Raw genomic sequence first — 15,963 nt, 5'->3', positions numbered from 1 at the left:
CCTATTCAGACTGTAGTCCCGATTCACCCCAGGTTACGGTACTCAAAAAAAGCTTTTACATGAAGGTAAAAGCAAATCATTATGTTCTACTATCGATTTTCTATGATTTTTTGAACATTTGTCGATCTGTAAACAGATCCGAATATTTAGGATGACTGTATCTAACTTTTTAAAAATTTCAAATTTTGTTGAAAACTACTTTTTGAGGATTTTTGAACACTTTTCTACCAAGCTGTATGATCTGTTTGTTATTTGCAAAAAAAAACATCACCCTGTCAATGTGACCCTGGTACCGTAATCTCAAAATCTTACTTCCAAATGGATTAGATCGAGTTTTCAACTCGCGAGTTTCGACTCAATATTTTCGCGAAAAACGCGGTTTCCTGAGATCCGGTGATAAGTGTCTGAATGTTCTGGTTGCAGCACGTGTCGTGATGTAGTTTTTATTGTGTTTCAGTGAAAAATATGACCGTTTTGGAGTGTTTTTTTTGTGGCACCAAAAGTGTATGGGAAAAGTTGCTCGGACAAAAAAGGCACGTGTGCAGAAAATTAAACCGTTTTGGGTTATTTTTCAGTGTTATTCGATTTTTTGTGAACATTGCGGACACAGTGATCAAAAGTTTGTTGATGTTGGCGATAAAAATTGATTTTTCGGAAGCTTCATGGAATTTCGCTGCTTAAGGTAAGCCGGGAGGGATATTTTGATTAAGGTGGAACCGGAAAAAATCCACCATGTGTGCCGGCCATTTATAATGATGGCAGGTTACACCTTAACATGTTATTTTACCGGTCAATTCAAGTTGTCAATCCTCCCACACTTTTAGTAGCCGAAAAGTCCCACCCAACCCAGCTAGGCAGAAAGTCCATTCTGCATCGAAATAGATTTTTCTCACGACCAGAAGGCCTTTCCCAAGCATAACAAACATTTTACGTTCGTGTTGAGTGCACATGCGCCAATTCGAAACGTCAAAAACAGCTGATTACGCGACCAACAAGTTGTGGAATGGGGGCGCAGGGAAAACTAACATGGCGGTGGTTGTTTAGCTTATTTGAGGTGGAAAATTACTTTCTTTGTGGGGAGTGTTGCTTGTTTTTGGGGAAAATCTTAATTTTTATGTAGTTTTAGAGTGATAAATTGAAATTGATTGATGTTTTAATTTTAATTTAACATTTATCATTTTTGCCCAAAATTAAACTGTTTACTAACAAACCAGCCAAAGGTCATTTCTGTATTTGTTTTGATTGCGATTTGTTTGAAAACAATGCCGCCATGTGACTTTCGCGAGAGAGCGCACGCTCTCTCTGAGTCGCTCTCACTCTCTCCGAATTTTCCGCTCCCAGCTCGTAAGGGCTTTTCACACACTCGCGCTTCGCACGGGGAAAACTCGACCAGACCGAATCATTTCAGTTGCTGCAGCAAGAAATGGCGGCCGCATCCAGCTCGGTGGTGAAAACGCAGTTTCCCGGTCGTCCATCAGAGTTAACCCTTTGTGCAGGGGGGTGGTGGTGTTGGTCTGCGGAGCTCGTTCCGGGTGAAAATCGGTCCTTTTCCGGCCCCAAACAGACAACTTCCGGCGGCGGACGGGGCTTCTAGTGGGGTGGCCACACTTTCCCGACCCCCGGGAGTGAGAATCCCCTGGAAAAGTGTGTGAAAAGTGGAGTGGATTTTTCCTTTCGGTGGATGGAAAATTTTGTTACATAAGTGGTTCGTGTGCAACCTGTCCCTGGAGACGGTTCTGGCCAGGGGGAAGGAATTTATGTGGCCGTATTTCCACGAGAATTAACGATAAGTGTTTGTTCCAAGTATTTTAGTGTTGATCCAACCAAAAAGTACTAAAAATGTGAAACTTTGGTGGTCTAAAAAGTGTGCAAGTGTGGATGATCAAGAGGAAAATCGCTGGCACAAAGCGTTAGCACAAACAAAAAAAAAAGGGAAAACTGAAAATTCTGGAGATTATATAATTTTCCAAATTTCCCGGAATAATTTCCCCACATTTGCGCTGCTGTTCAAGGTTGCAGCGAGAGCAAACATCACACCACACATGCTCTAGAAAGGTAATTTTGGCCGTTTTGGAAATCAAATTAGCATAACACCAGCGAGGCAGAGTTGCCAAAAAGCAGCACCCAAGCAAAATAAGCAAACCAAAATCTGACATTGGCAGCCCTTCTGCCAGTTTGGCTGTATCGATTTTCTTTGACCTACAGTCCTGCGCTGCAATGACAACAAGACAATATGTTTTGGGGCGACGTGTGTGGGGCTTGAACTCCTGGACCAGGTGATCTTTCGATACGGGCCGTGCGGCGGACAAATGACCAACTTTTCCCCAACACGCGTGTGGGCTGGGAAAGGTCTTTGTTCTTTGTCGTCTGTTGGGGGGAAGGCTCGGAGCAATGCTTTTTTTGTCTTCAACTTTTGCATCAGTTTTTTTTTGTTTTCTCGTTATAAATTCAGCGCAAGTTTGCACAACAAAGAGAGCCTCGTGACTTGGGAAAGGTTAAATGTTAATGAAGTTGGGTCGTTCGGATTTATTCGATTTGCAGCTGAGCAATTCTCTACAAAACCGGCCGATTTCGACAATTTTTATTTTTTGTATTTTTTGATTTGGCTCAAACTTTGTGGGGGCCTTCCCTATGACCAAAGAAGCCATTTTGCATCATTAGTTTGTCCTTATAAATTTCCATACAAATTTGGCAGCTGTTCATACAAAAATGGTACGTATGTATTCGAAAATCTGTAACTTTTGAAGGAATTTTTAATCAATTTGGTGTCTTCGGCAAAGTTGTAGGTATTGTTAAGGACTATTTAGAAAAAATAGGTACACGGAAAAAATTTCCCGATTTTTTATTAACTTTTTTCACAAAAACTCAAATTCCCAAAATACGTATTTTTGATTTTCGAGATTTTTGATATGTTTTAGGGATAAAATCCGCAACTTTTGAGCTATAGAGAAACATGGTCAAAATCTGCCGCCGAGTTATGATTTTTGAAAAACTGGTGATTTTGGAAAAATCGAAATTTCATACATAAAATTTTTGACCTCATTTTTATGCAAAATTGAATTTGCAATCGAAAAGTACTTTACAGCTTTTTTGATAAGGGCTCCGTTTTCAAGATATAGCCACCGAAAGTTTGATTTTAGCGAAATATTTGCAGTTTTCAATTTTTAAAAATAGTGACCATGAGTGACCATTTCTAAAAATATGTTTTTTGAAAAGTTCAGAAAATTTGCTATAAAATTGTCTAAGAGACATTGAAGATTGGACCTCTGGTTGCTGAGATACAGCGGCTTAAAGAAAAAGAAACACGAAAATTGAAGTTTTCTAAGTCTCACCCAAACAGCCCACCATTTTCTAATAACGATATCTCAGCAATTAATGGTCCGATTTTCAATGTTAATACATGAAACATTCGTGAAATTTTCCGATCTTTTCGAAAAAAATATTTTGAAAAAAAATAAATCAATACTAGCATTTTTAATGGGCATAATATTCAAAGTTTGGCCCTTTTAAAATGTTAGTCTTGAATTAATTTTTTTCAAAATATTTTTTCCAAAAAGATCGGAAAATTTCACGAATGTTTCATGTATTAACATTGAAAATCGGACCATTAATTGCTGAGATATCGTTATTAGAAAATGGTGGGCTGTTTGGGTGAGACTTAGAAAACTTCAATTTTCGTGTCTTTGTATCTCAGCAACCAGAGGTCCAATCTTCAATGTCTCTTAGACAATTTTATAGCAAATTTTCTGAACTTTTCAAAAACATATTTTTAGAAATGGTCACTCATGGTCACTATTTTTAAAAATTGAAAAACTGCAAATATTTCGCTAAAATCAAACTTTCGGTGGCTATAGCCCTTTATCAAAAATCTGTAAAGTACTTTTCGATTGCAAAATCAATTTTGCATAAAAATGAGGTCAAAAAATTTTATGTATGAAATTTCGATTTTTCCAAAATCACCAGTTTTTCAAAAATCATAACTCGGCGGCAGATTTTTGACCATGTTTCTCTATAGCTCAAAAGTTGCGGATTTTGTCCCCTAAAACATATCAAAAAATCTCGAAAATCAAAAAATACGTATTTTGGGAATTTGAGTTTTTGTGAAAAAAAAGTTAATAAAAAAATCGGGAAATTTTTTTTTCCGTGTACCTATTTTTTTCTAAATAGTCCTTAACAATACCTACAACTTTGCCGAAGACATTGATTAAATTGATTAAAAATTGATTAAAAAATTCCTTCAAAAGTTACAGATTTTCGAATACATACGTACCATTTTTGTATGAACAGCTGCCAAATTTGTATGGAAATTTATAAGGACAAACTAATGATGCAAAATGGCTTCTTTGGTCATAGGGAAGGCCCCCACAAAGTTTGAGCCAAATCAAAAAATACAAATAAAATCCATTTCCGGTTTTGGTAGAGAATTGCTCAGCTTGGAGATGATTGGATTATTTCCAAGAGATTTGCTCAAATTAATGTAGCAAAATACTTGAATGATTTGGTTCAGCACTCTCTGTTGTGATTATCTGTTTTTTTTTGTTGGTTGAAAACTTCAAGATAGTAAACATAGTTTGGTTTTGAAAATAAACTACATCAAAAGGATTCAACTGAGCTTTAACTGGAAGACAAATTCGGAAGAGACCATGCTTTTATTGACTCTTAAGGCTATCGGGCAGCAAATCCAAATTTTTTGGGAGAATATTTATTTCTCGAATTCTAAGATGTTTTTCAAAAAACCGTCTTTAACATATGTTGACAACATCCCAAAGTATCTCTGGGTAAAATTTGAACATGATTGATTGAGTTTTACGTAAAATATTGGCTATTTAGTGGCATATTTTGGTAGTATGTCGAATTCGCATGAATATTTTGTACTTATAAAACACAAATTTAGGCATGATATTTTATTAGGTTGTAGTCGAGATAATTCCCTACAATTTGGTGTATAGAAAGTCATAGTTTGCCTAACAAATATTTGCATATTTGGCTATTTCCGAAAAAAAATTTGAAAGCAAATATTTCCACGTGTTTTTGCACTCTCACGCTCTCTCCCGCTTTTCTGCTGTTGGGTCCGGTTACAGTGATGCCAGAATAATTTCTTGTATTTCTTCGTAAAAGTTTATGGTACAATATTTTTATTTTGAACATAATATTTGGTGAAACTATTTTTGGGGAAAGTCGACAAAATAGCATGTGACCACCGGCATGTTATGTCAGTTATGTCGATTTCTTGTTATGTCGACTAAGGGTTTTGTGATCATGGTATGTTGATTGTCGAAAAATATTTTATCATCAAACCTTCGGCGTCTACTAGTATGAGGTATTTTCGACTTGGAGGTCATGCTTGCGTAGCTTCAGGGTGTCTCGGGGAATTTTGTATGTAGTGATGTTTTAGGTCATCCAAAGATACTCTATTGTTCCTGTAGAGATGTTTGAAGTTCTCCAAGAACTTCCGGAAGTTACGGCCCAAGGATCTACCGTCGTAACAGGATAGAGGTGGTTGGTTCCTGACCTCACGTCATATACGGATAGCCTCAAGGAGGTTCAGGGACTTGTCAACCGATACGTGGTGATGTTCTGGGTCTTCTATAGAGTCCCGGGAGTTACGGCCCATGGATCTACCGTCGTAACAAAGTAGAGGTCGGTAGTTTTTGACCTCAGATCATATCCGGATATCTTCAGGAGACTCAGGGACTTGTCTACCGATACGTGGTGATGTTCTGGGTCTTCTGTAGAGTCCCGGGAGTTATGGCCCATGGATCTGCCGTCGTAACAAGGCGGAGGTGGGTAATTTTTGACCTCAAATCATATCCGGATATCTTCAGGGAGGTTCAGGGACTTGTCTACCGATACGAGGTGATGTTATGGGTCTTCTGTAGAGTCCCGGGAATTACGGCCCATGGATCTACCGTCGTAACAAGGCAGAGGTCGGTGGTTGTTGACCTCAGATCATATCCGGATATCTTCAGGGAGGTTCACGGACTTGTCTACCGATACGTGGTGATGATCTGGGTCTTCTGTAGAGTCCCGGGAGTTACGGCCCATGGATCTACCGTCGTAACAAAGTAGAGGTCGGTGGTTTTGACCTCAGATCATATCCGGATATCTTCAGGGAGGTTCACGGACTTGTCTACCGATACGTGGTGATGTTCTGGGTCTTCTATAGAGTCTAGGGAGTTACGGCCCATGGATCTACCGTCGTAACAAGGCAGAGGTCGGTGGTTTTTGACCTAAGATCATATCCGGCTATCTTCAGGGAGGTTCAGGGACTTGTCTACCGATACGTGGTGATGTTCTGGGTCTTCTGTAGAGTCCCGGGAGTTACGGCCCGTGGATCTACCATTGTAACAAGGCGGAGGTGGGTAATTTTTGACCTCAAATCATATCCGGATATCTTCAGGGAGGTTCAGGGACTTGTCTACCGATACGAGGTGATGTTATGGGTCTTCTGTAGAGTCCCGGGAATTACGGCCCATGGATCTACCGTCGTAACAAGGCAGAGGTCGGTGGTTGTTGACCTCAGATCATATCCGGATATCTTCAGGGAGGTTCACGGACTTGTCTACCGATACGTGGTGATGATCTGGGTCTTCTGTAGAGTCCCGGGAGTTACGGCCCATGGATCTACCGTCGTAACAAAGTAGAGGTCGGTGGTTTTTGACCTCAGATCATATCCGGATATCTTCAGGGAGGTTCACGGACTTGTCTACCGATACGTGGTGATGTTCTGGGTCTTCTATAGAGTCTAGGGAGTTACGGCCCATGGATCTACCGTCGTAACAAGGCAGAGGTCGGTGGTTTTTGACCTAAGATCATATCCGGCTATCTTCAGGGAGGTTCAGGGACTTGTCTACCGATACGTGGTGATGTTCTGGGTCTTCTGTAGAGTCCCGGGAGTTACGGCCCGTGGATCTACCATTGTAACAAGGTAGAGGTGGTTGGTCACGTCATATCCGGATAGCCTCAGGGAGGTTCAGGGACTTATCTACTGATACGTAATGATGATCTGGGTCCTCTGTAGAGTCCCGGCATTTACGGCCCATGGGACAACGGTCGTAACAAGGCAGAGGTTGGTAGTTTTTGACCTCAGATCATATCCGGATATCTTCAGGGAGACTCAGGGACTTGTCTACCGATACGTGGTGATGTTCTGGGACTTCTGTAGAGTCCCGGGAGTTATGGCCCATGGATCTGCCGTCGTAACAAGGCGGAGGTGGGTAGTTTTTGACCTCAGATCATATCCGGATAGCCTCAAGGAGATTCGGATACAAGTCTACCAAAATGTAAAGGTATTTTTGATCTTCTGTAGTGTCCCAGGAGTAAACAATACAAAAATACAAAAATACAAAAATACAAAAATACAAAAATACAAAAATACAAAAATACAAAAATACAAAAATACAAAAATACAAAAATACAAAAATACAAAAATACAAAAATACAAAAATACAAAAATACAAAAATACAAAAATACAAAAATACAAAATACAAAAATACAAAAATACAAAAATACAAAATACAAAAATACAAAAATACAAAAATACAAAAATACAAAAATACAAAAATACAAAAATACAAAAATACAAAAATACAAAAATACAAAATACAAAATACAAAATACAAAAATGCAAAATACAAAAATACAAAAATACAAAAATACAAAAATACAAAAATACAAAAATACAAAAATACAAAAATACAAAAATACAAAAATACAAAAATACAAAAATACAAAAATACAAAAATACAAAAAATTTTATATTATAAATATAAAAATATCAAAATATCAAAATATCAAAATATCAAAATATCAAAATATCAAAATATCATAATATCAAATATAAAAATACAAAAATATAAAAATATAAAAATATAAAAATATAAAAATATAAAAATATAAAAATATAAAAATATAAAAATAAAAATATAAAAATATAAAAATATGAAAATATAAAAATATAAAAATATAAAAATATAAAAATATAAAAATATAAAAATATAAAAATATAAAAATATAAAAATATAAAAATATAAAAATATAAAAATATAAAAATATAAAAATATAAAAATATAAAAATATAAAAATATAAAAATATAAAAATATAAAAATATAAAAATATAAAAATATAAAAATATGAAAATATAAAAATATAAAAATATAAAATATAAAAATATAAAAATATAAAAATATAAAATATAAAAATATAAAAATATAAAAATATAAAAATATAAAAATATAAAAATATAAAATATAAAAATATAAAAATATAAAAATATAAAAATATAAAAATATAAAATATAAAAATATAAAAATATAAAAATATAAAAATATAAAAATATAAAAATATAAAAATATAAAAATATAAAAATATAAAAATATAAAAATATAAAAATATAAAAATATAAAAATATAAAAATATAAAAATATAAAAATATAAAAATATAAAAATATAAAAATATAAAAATATAAAAATATAAAAATATAAAAATATAAAAATATAAAAATATAAAAATATAAAAATATAAAAATATAAAAATATAAAAATATAAAATATAAAAATATAAAAATATAAAAATATAAAAATATAAAAATATAAAAATATAAAAATATAAAAATATAAAAATATAAAAATATAAAAATATAAAAATATAAAAATATAAAAATATAAAAATATAAAAATATAAAAATATAAAAATATAAAAATATAAAAATATAAAAATATAAAAATATAAAAATATAAAAATTTAAAAATAAAAAAAATTTAAAATGTTAAAAGTATAAAAATATAAAAATATAAAAATATAAAAATATAAAAATAAAAAAAATTAAAAATGTAAAAATATAAAAATATAAAAATATAATAAATATATTATTATTCAAGAAAAAACTAATCTGATGTAATATTGAAATAAATTATTCGGGAATGTAACAGGTAATCACCAGCTCAACTAATTTGAGGTTGCTATAACCAAATATGACTTCAAAAATACCCCAAAGCACACAGAACGACGCCATCTTGGATTACACATTCCCTGTGTACTTTGGAGTATTTTTGAGGTCATATTCGAGCTCAGCGACCCCAAATTAGTTAAACTTGAGATGCTGATTGCTTGCTAAACTTTTGTATAAACATTTCCAATATTCTACTACCGCCGTATTGGACGCCATCTTGGATTACACATTCCCTGTGTACTTTGGAGTATTTTTGAGGTCATATTCGAGCTCAGCGACCCCAAATTAGTTAAACTTGAGATGCTGATTGCTTGCTAAACTTTTGTATAAACATTTCCAATATTCTACTACCGCCGTATTGGACGCCATCTTGGATTACACATTCCCTGTGTACTTTGGAGTATTTTTGAGGTCATATTCGAGCTCAGCGACCCCAAATTAGTTAAACTTGAGATGCTGATTGCTTGCTAAACTTTTGTATAAACATTTCCAATATTCTACTACCGCCATATTGGACGCCATCTTGGATTACACATTCCCTGTGTACTTTAGAGTATTTTTGAGGTCATATTCGAGCTCAGCGACCCCAAATTAGTTAAACTTGAGATGCTGATTGATTGCTAAACTTCTGTATAAACATTTCCAATATTCTACTACCGCCATATTGGACGCCATCTTGGATTACACATTCCCTGTGTACTTTAGAGTATTTTTGAGGTCATATTCGAGCTCAGCGACCCCAAATTAGTTAAACTTGAGATGCTGATTGCTTGCTAAACTTTTGTATAAACATTTCCAATATTCTACTACCGCCATATTGGACGCCATCTTGGATTACACATTCCCTGTGTACTTTAGAGTATTTTTGAGGTCATATTCGAGCTCAGCGACCCCAAATTAGTTAAACTTGAGATGCTGATTGATTGCTAAACTTCTGTATAAACATTTCCAATATTCTTCTACCGCCATATTGGACGCCATCTTGGATTACACATTCCCTGTGTACTTTAGAGTATTTTTGAGGTCATATTCGAGCTCAGCGACCCCAAATTAGTTAAACTTGAGATGCTGATTGCTTGCTAAACTTCTGTATAAACATTTCCAATATTCTTCTACCGCCATATTGGATGCAATCTTGGATTACACATTCCCTGTGTACTTTGGAGTATTTTGGAGGTCATATTTGAGTTTAGCGACCCCAAATTAGTTTAATTTGAGATGCTGATTGATTGCTAAACTTCTGTATAAACATTTCCAATATTCTACTACCGCCATATTGGACGCCATCTTGGATTACACATTCCCTGTGTACTTTGGAGTATTTTGGAGGTCATATTCGAGCTCAGCGACCCCAAATTAGTTAAACTTGAGATGCTGATTGCTTGCTAAACTTCTGTATAAACATTTCCAATATTCTACTACCGCCATATTGGACGCCATCTTGGATTACACATTCCCTGTGTACTTTAGAGTATTTTTGAGGTCATATTCGAGCTCAGCGACTCCAAATTAGTTAAACTTGAGATGCTGATTGCTTGCTAAACTTTTGTATAAACATTTCCAATATTCTACTACCGCCATATTGGACGCCATCTTGGATTACACATTCCCTGTGTACTTTAGAGTATTTTTGAGGTCATATTCGAGCTCAGCGACCCCAAATTAGTTAAACTTGAGATGCTGATTGATTGCTAAACTTCTGTATAAACATTTCCAATATTCTACTACCGCCATATTGGACGCCATCTTGGATTACACATTCCCTGTGTACTTTAGAGTATTTTTGAGGTCATATTCGAGCTCAGCGACTCCAAATTAGTTAAACTTGAGATGCTGATTGCTTGCTAAACTTCTGTATAAACATTTCCAATATTCTACTACCGCCATATTGGACGCCATCTTGGATTACACATTCCCTGTGTACTTTGGAGTATTTTGGAGGTCATATTCGAGCTCAGCGACCCCAAATTAGTTAAACTTGAGATGCTGATTGCTTGCTAAACTTCTGTATAAACATTTCCAATATTCTTCTACCGCCATATTGGACGCCATCTTGGATTACACATTCCCTGTGTACTTTGGAGTATTTTTGAGGTCATATTCGAGTTCAGCGACCCCAAATTAGTATAATTTGCTTCTTGATACCAACAATAAGCACCTGTTTTGAATTCGTGTCTTGCCTATAGTGTAAAACACACAGTCTGGCAGCACGGCACAGCAACGAGAGAGTTTTCGTCGCATTCGCCGCTCGCGCTGAGAGCGACAATAACGTAAACAAAAAAGCGAAAAAATCGCCCCGCCGGCCTGACCTCAAGCCTTAAGCGAAATATTAGCTAACCGGAAGCTGTATTAAATCAAATTCAATGTTTTTTGGAAGAAAGGATGCATGACTATGTTCTTTTATGAGGATAGGGGACTTCCATGATAGAACTTGCAAGTGAAGAATTTGCTATTGAGATTATTTTTTCAACAATATTATTAAGCAGCTGTTGTAAATAGTTTTGAAGACAATACTTCAGGGCTGGATACAAACTCGGGACTCTGGATGTATAACGTTAAAGGTAATACATCGTTTTTAAAGTTCTATTAAAATGAACCCTATCCTTAACAGAAAATATAAATAGCCAGGCCAGTTTAAAAAAAAGTCTACGTGGTTTATGGATAGTCCCTTACAGTTATGTTTCTTCCGAAAATTTACAAAATATCAAATAATTCATGATTTTATAACACTATACGTGTTATTATGTTGTTATTGCAATAACAAACCAATCACACAGAAGGAATCATGAAGGAATAACAAGATTTGTTATTTTGTGCGGAGAGGTGGAGCAGCATAATAACAAAAATTGTTATTGAACTTGTATGTCTCCATAACAAAAATAGTTTTTGTTTTGGTTTATTTGCAAATAAACCTGCAGTTGCCATAACTCTTCTGTACTAGTCAGGATTGCAGAGTCGGATTTCTTCAAGCGACTTTGAATCCATACTTTGAAGACAACTCCGACTCTGGATGCAGTATATGACGTCAGCGCCGACTTCAGCTCTCCAAAAATACCCGACTTCACAGATTCCGACTCCAAGTGAAAGTTGCTGAAAATTAGCTGAATCCGATGTCGTCTCTGAGGTCTCACTCCAGCTCGAACTTCAGCGTCAGCTCCGAATTCCTCGCTCTGTGAAAATAATAACAGTTTTTGTTATTCACATTTCAAAAATTCTCAATAAATAAATCAATTCCCTTAGAGAATATAACAAACTTAAAAAAAACAACTTTCAAAAGTTGATTTTATCAGACAAATTTAAGATTAAGGACCCCATTTCACAGTCAAATTAATGACCACGATTAAATTGCTCAAAATTATTCCATAGTTCTAGCCAATTTTAGTTAAGTCCTTTCAACTTTTTAAAATAATTTTAGCTTAAGGACCCCATTTCATGGTCAAAATAATGACTCCGATGAAAATGGTCGAAATTATCCCATAGTGCTAGCCAATTTTAGCAAAGTCCCTTAGGGGGTATATCAAAGAATTTAAAAAATCAACTTTCAAAATTTCAACTTTTTAGAATAATTTTAGCTTAAGGACCCCATTTCATGGCCAAAATAATGACCCCGACGAAATTGGACAAAATTATACCAAAGATCTAAACATATTTAACAAAAGAAAAAATAATAACAGATTGTGTTATGGACACTTAAACACTTTTCCATTTGTGCGCATTATGGTATTTTTATTTCAAAGTCAGAATAGGGGAAATTCTCGGTTCTTTGGCAGGTTAAGCTCTCGCTCCTAACTCCATCCAATTTGCTGATTTTCACTATTTAAACAACTAATTTTGCAAAACTTTTGGTAGAAACTTGCTTGCTCACTTCTTATTGAGCTATTTATCACTCGATTTCAGTTGAAAACGCTTTTAATTAGCTTTAATTGCATGTCAAAGTTCTGACCTGCCAACATTAGAGGCACGCTGGAATTAGATGCTGTTCCCCTACCAAACGAATAACAAATCTTGTTATTAGGAGCGTTTTTGAAATGTATAACATTTCCACATATAAGCGTGTTATTAAACATTTTCAGTATAATTTCACTTCAATACCATATCTTGTTATTTTATCAGAAACTGTTATTATTTTTTCTTCTTGAAGTTGAAGTTCAGGATAAAATAATAACACTTTTTGTTATTTTAACAGGATTTGTTATTGAAATATTATTAATTTTGTTATTACCGTCTGCCCGGGAAAGCGCAGCAATAGTTACCTTGATATGAACATTTTATATAATTTTCGATTCACATTTATTGAAATTCAAGTTCGTTTCCAAGGATACTAGATGACACCAGAAAAAAAGCAGCATCTCAATTTTTTTTAACTTTCATTTTTTAAAGGGTTAAAATGGATGAAAATAAACATTTTTATGCATGTTTCTATTGTGAAATTGTCTCAGGAACACGAATATGATAAAATTATCATCAGAAAATAGGATCTAAGGGGTCCCCCGAACAAAAATTTACATCCAAAAAATTCACTTAAGGTAAAAGTATCTATTTAATATGTTAAACTGCCTTACCCAAAGCGTTCTCAGTCTCAGATGGTAGTCCCAGATGTCCCCTACAAGCTGCAGGTCGAACCGAGTTGATATCTGGATGGAACACTTTTTTATTTGAGTTTGAAAATTGTGCTATTTTTTCACTAAAATGTCAATAACTCCCTTTAGATTTAACCAATCGGGGTGCTCTATCCTGCATTTTGTTGCATTTTTTAAGCCCTTTCAGATGCATTTTAAATTTTTAAATTAAATGGAATTTTGCCCAAGTTACAGCCTTTTTACGATTTTTGACGTTTTTGAACCTTCAAAATTTGTGTCCCGATTTGCCCCACTTTCCGTTGACCTAGAGTGCTCATATGTTGGCCAGATGCTAGTTTTATATGTACAAACAACCCCTGAAAATTTCAGGCAGATTGGTGAGGTCCAAACGACGTCCCATACAAAGGGGTATGCCCTGTTCGTGGACTCGCTCTTAAACTATTGATGGAAACCCTTAAAAATAATTTTGTTCAAATTTTATTATTTGCTAAGGCGTCATCCATAAAGTACGTACGCTCTTGCTTGTTTTCATATTTTCTACTATAAAATGGCATCAGTATCATTTTAATTGTAAAAAATGCGTAGAGGCATAGTCTGGGACACTAGAAAAATTTCTGCAGGGTGTTCATCAAGGTGTGGCAAAATGTGACGTACTTTTGAAGGGGGGGGGTTTGACCCTGCGTGACAAAGTGTGACATAGGGGGGAGGGGGGGTTTTAATTTTGGCCGATTTTTGCGTGACATACTTTATGGATGACGCCAAGCTATTCCCTGATATCTTACTGTCCGATTTTTAAGTTCTAATAATTTTTAAGAATTAAAAATGCGAATTAAATACGAACGGATTGTTGTGGAATATACTGAGCTTGGTAGAGAAGCGTACAAATAACCTTAAATAGCAGTGTTTAACAAAATTATGAAAAGTTTTAAAACTAAGTTAACTATAATTGTTTTAACATTGATAAATAGGATCATTCAAATACCCTCAAAATGACACTTTTTTTTAAAAGAGTTTAAATCGTTACAAGTTTTAAGTCTTTTTGAAACAGGATTTAAAAAAAATACATTTTTATTCATTTTTAGTAGAACAAGATTTGTGAATGTGGAAAAAAATCTTGTTTCAAAATTGGCTTTTGGAACCAACAATGTTTGGCTTTTAATGAAAAAATAATATTCTAACTTTTTATTCATCTTAGCTGACATTAATGCATTTTACCAAAGGCTAATAAACTATTTAATAAATCTGCATTTTTCCTAACGAAACATTAAAATGACCTCACTAATGGTTCATCTAACGTAATCGGATAAATTTAAACATCTTTATACTGAAATTTTTAAGAAACACTATCAAAGTCACCCCAGATTATGTTTATTACAATTTCCAACGAATCTATTTTTTATACATTCCTGAAAATATTAAAAAAAAACTTGGACGTCATGTGGCTAACCCAACCACATGTTTTAAAATAGAACTTTTGAGAAAAGTCTACCGGTTGAATAATGTTTGGTATGATTTTTTAATTGGCCTTGACCATTGAAAATAGTACCTTAAAAATGTAAAAATGCAGAAATTTGTGTGGCCCAACGTCACCCATGATGACGGTGCTTAAAAATATGATTGTAGGTTTAAAATGATTTTAAATGTATTAAAATATGGTCATTCTCTAAACTGAAATCAAAACCTCAACCTAATAGTTCTGAGCACATTTACGATCAAACAAGCCATGTTTAATCCTTTACAAGTGTAGCTGGCATAACCTTCTCGAACTTTCCTGCTCCCCAGAAAACCCCGGTACGTGATTTCCATCACAATGGAAAACCCCTTCAAAGCGGATTGTTTCTTCTTCCCGGCCTTTACCAAGTATAGCAGGTACTCTTGGTACATCCACAACCGCCGTCGGCCACTGAAGAAAGCACGCGAAACCCAGAAATCAAAACACAAAAAGGAAAATCCACTTCCGCAAATGAATAGCGTTTTTTTTTTCCTTTTTCCGTGCTTTCTTTTGGTCGGTTGGTGGATTAAGGGTGTTTATGTTGGTTTTTGATACTGGTTGTAATTTGATGTTTTTAATACATTCCAGTATTCTTGAAAGTCACTTGTAAAACCAAACAAAAATGGGAGTAATAGTTTGTTTGAATATCCCTATGCAGAAAATATCTTGACGTTTAAGTTTCTTGGAAAGCTAATTTTGTTCGCACAACAGCACACATAAGTGATGGCAAGCCCTTGACAAATGGTTTTCTTGGGGGTGGAACATGACGGCGATTACCACTTTTGGCTTATTTTGTTCGATTTTTTAGATGTTCTGTTTCGCTTACATAATTGTAAGCTTTTATCATGATTATTTGTTTATACGTTATGTGTTTTTTTTGTTCCGAATCCTTTTTTAAAATTTATTTCGAATATTTGTTAAAAAGTACTTCATAGAAA

The 15,963-nt window shown here is 34.5% G+C and overlaps 1 protein-coding gene across 4 annotated transcripts in view; it reads left to right on the top strand.

Moving 5' to 3' along the window:
* LOC6041618 (sodium/hydrogen exchanger 3) overlaps window positions 1-15,963 on the top strand; it is a 133,305-nt gene that overhangs the window by 5,744 nt on the left and 111,598 nt on the right. For 3 of the 4 annotated variants that reach the window (XM_038251219.1, XM_038251215.1, XM_038251231.1), the window contains exon 1: window positions 1,396-2,055. The exons of the other annotated variant lie outside the window; for it this stretch is intronic. The gene's annotated coding sequence lies outside the window, so the exon portion shown is untranslated. Of the gene's footprint in view, window positions 1-1,395; window positions 2,056-15,963 lie in introns of those variants that run through there. 4 annotated transcript variants of the gene reach the window in all.

This window comes from Culex quinquefasciatus, chromosome 2, assembly GCF_015732765.1.
Source record: "Culex quinquefasciatus strain JHB chromosome 2, VPISU_Cqui_1.0_pri_paternal, whole genome shotgun sequence".
NCBI lineage: Eukaryota > Metazoa > Arthropoda > Insecta > Diptera > Culicidae > Culex > Culex quinquefasciatus.
Note: the sequence above shows the minus strand (reverse complement) of the source record. Positions and strands in the feature narration are given on the sequence as shown.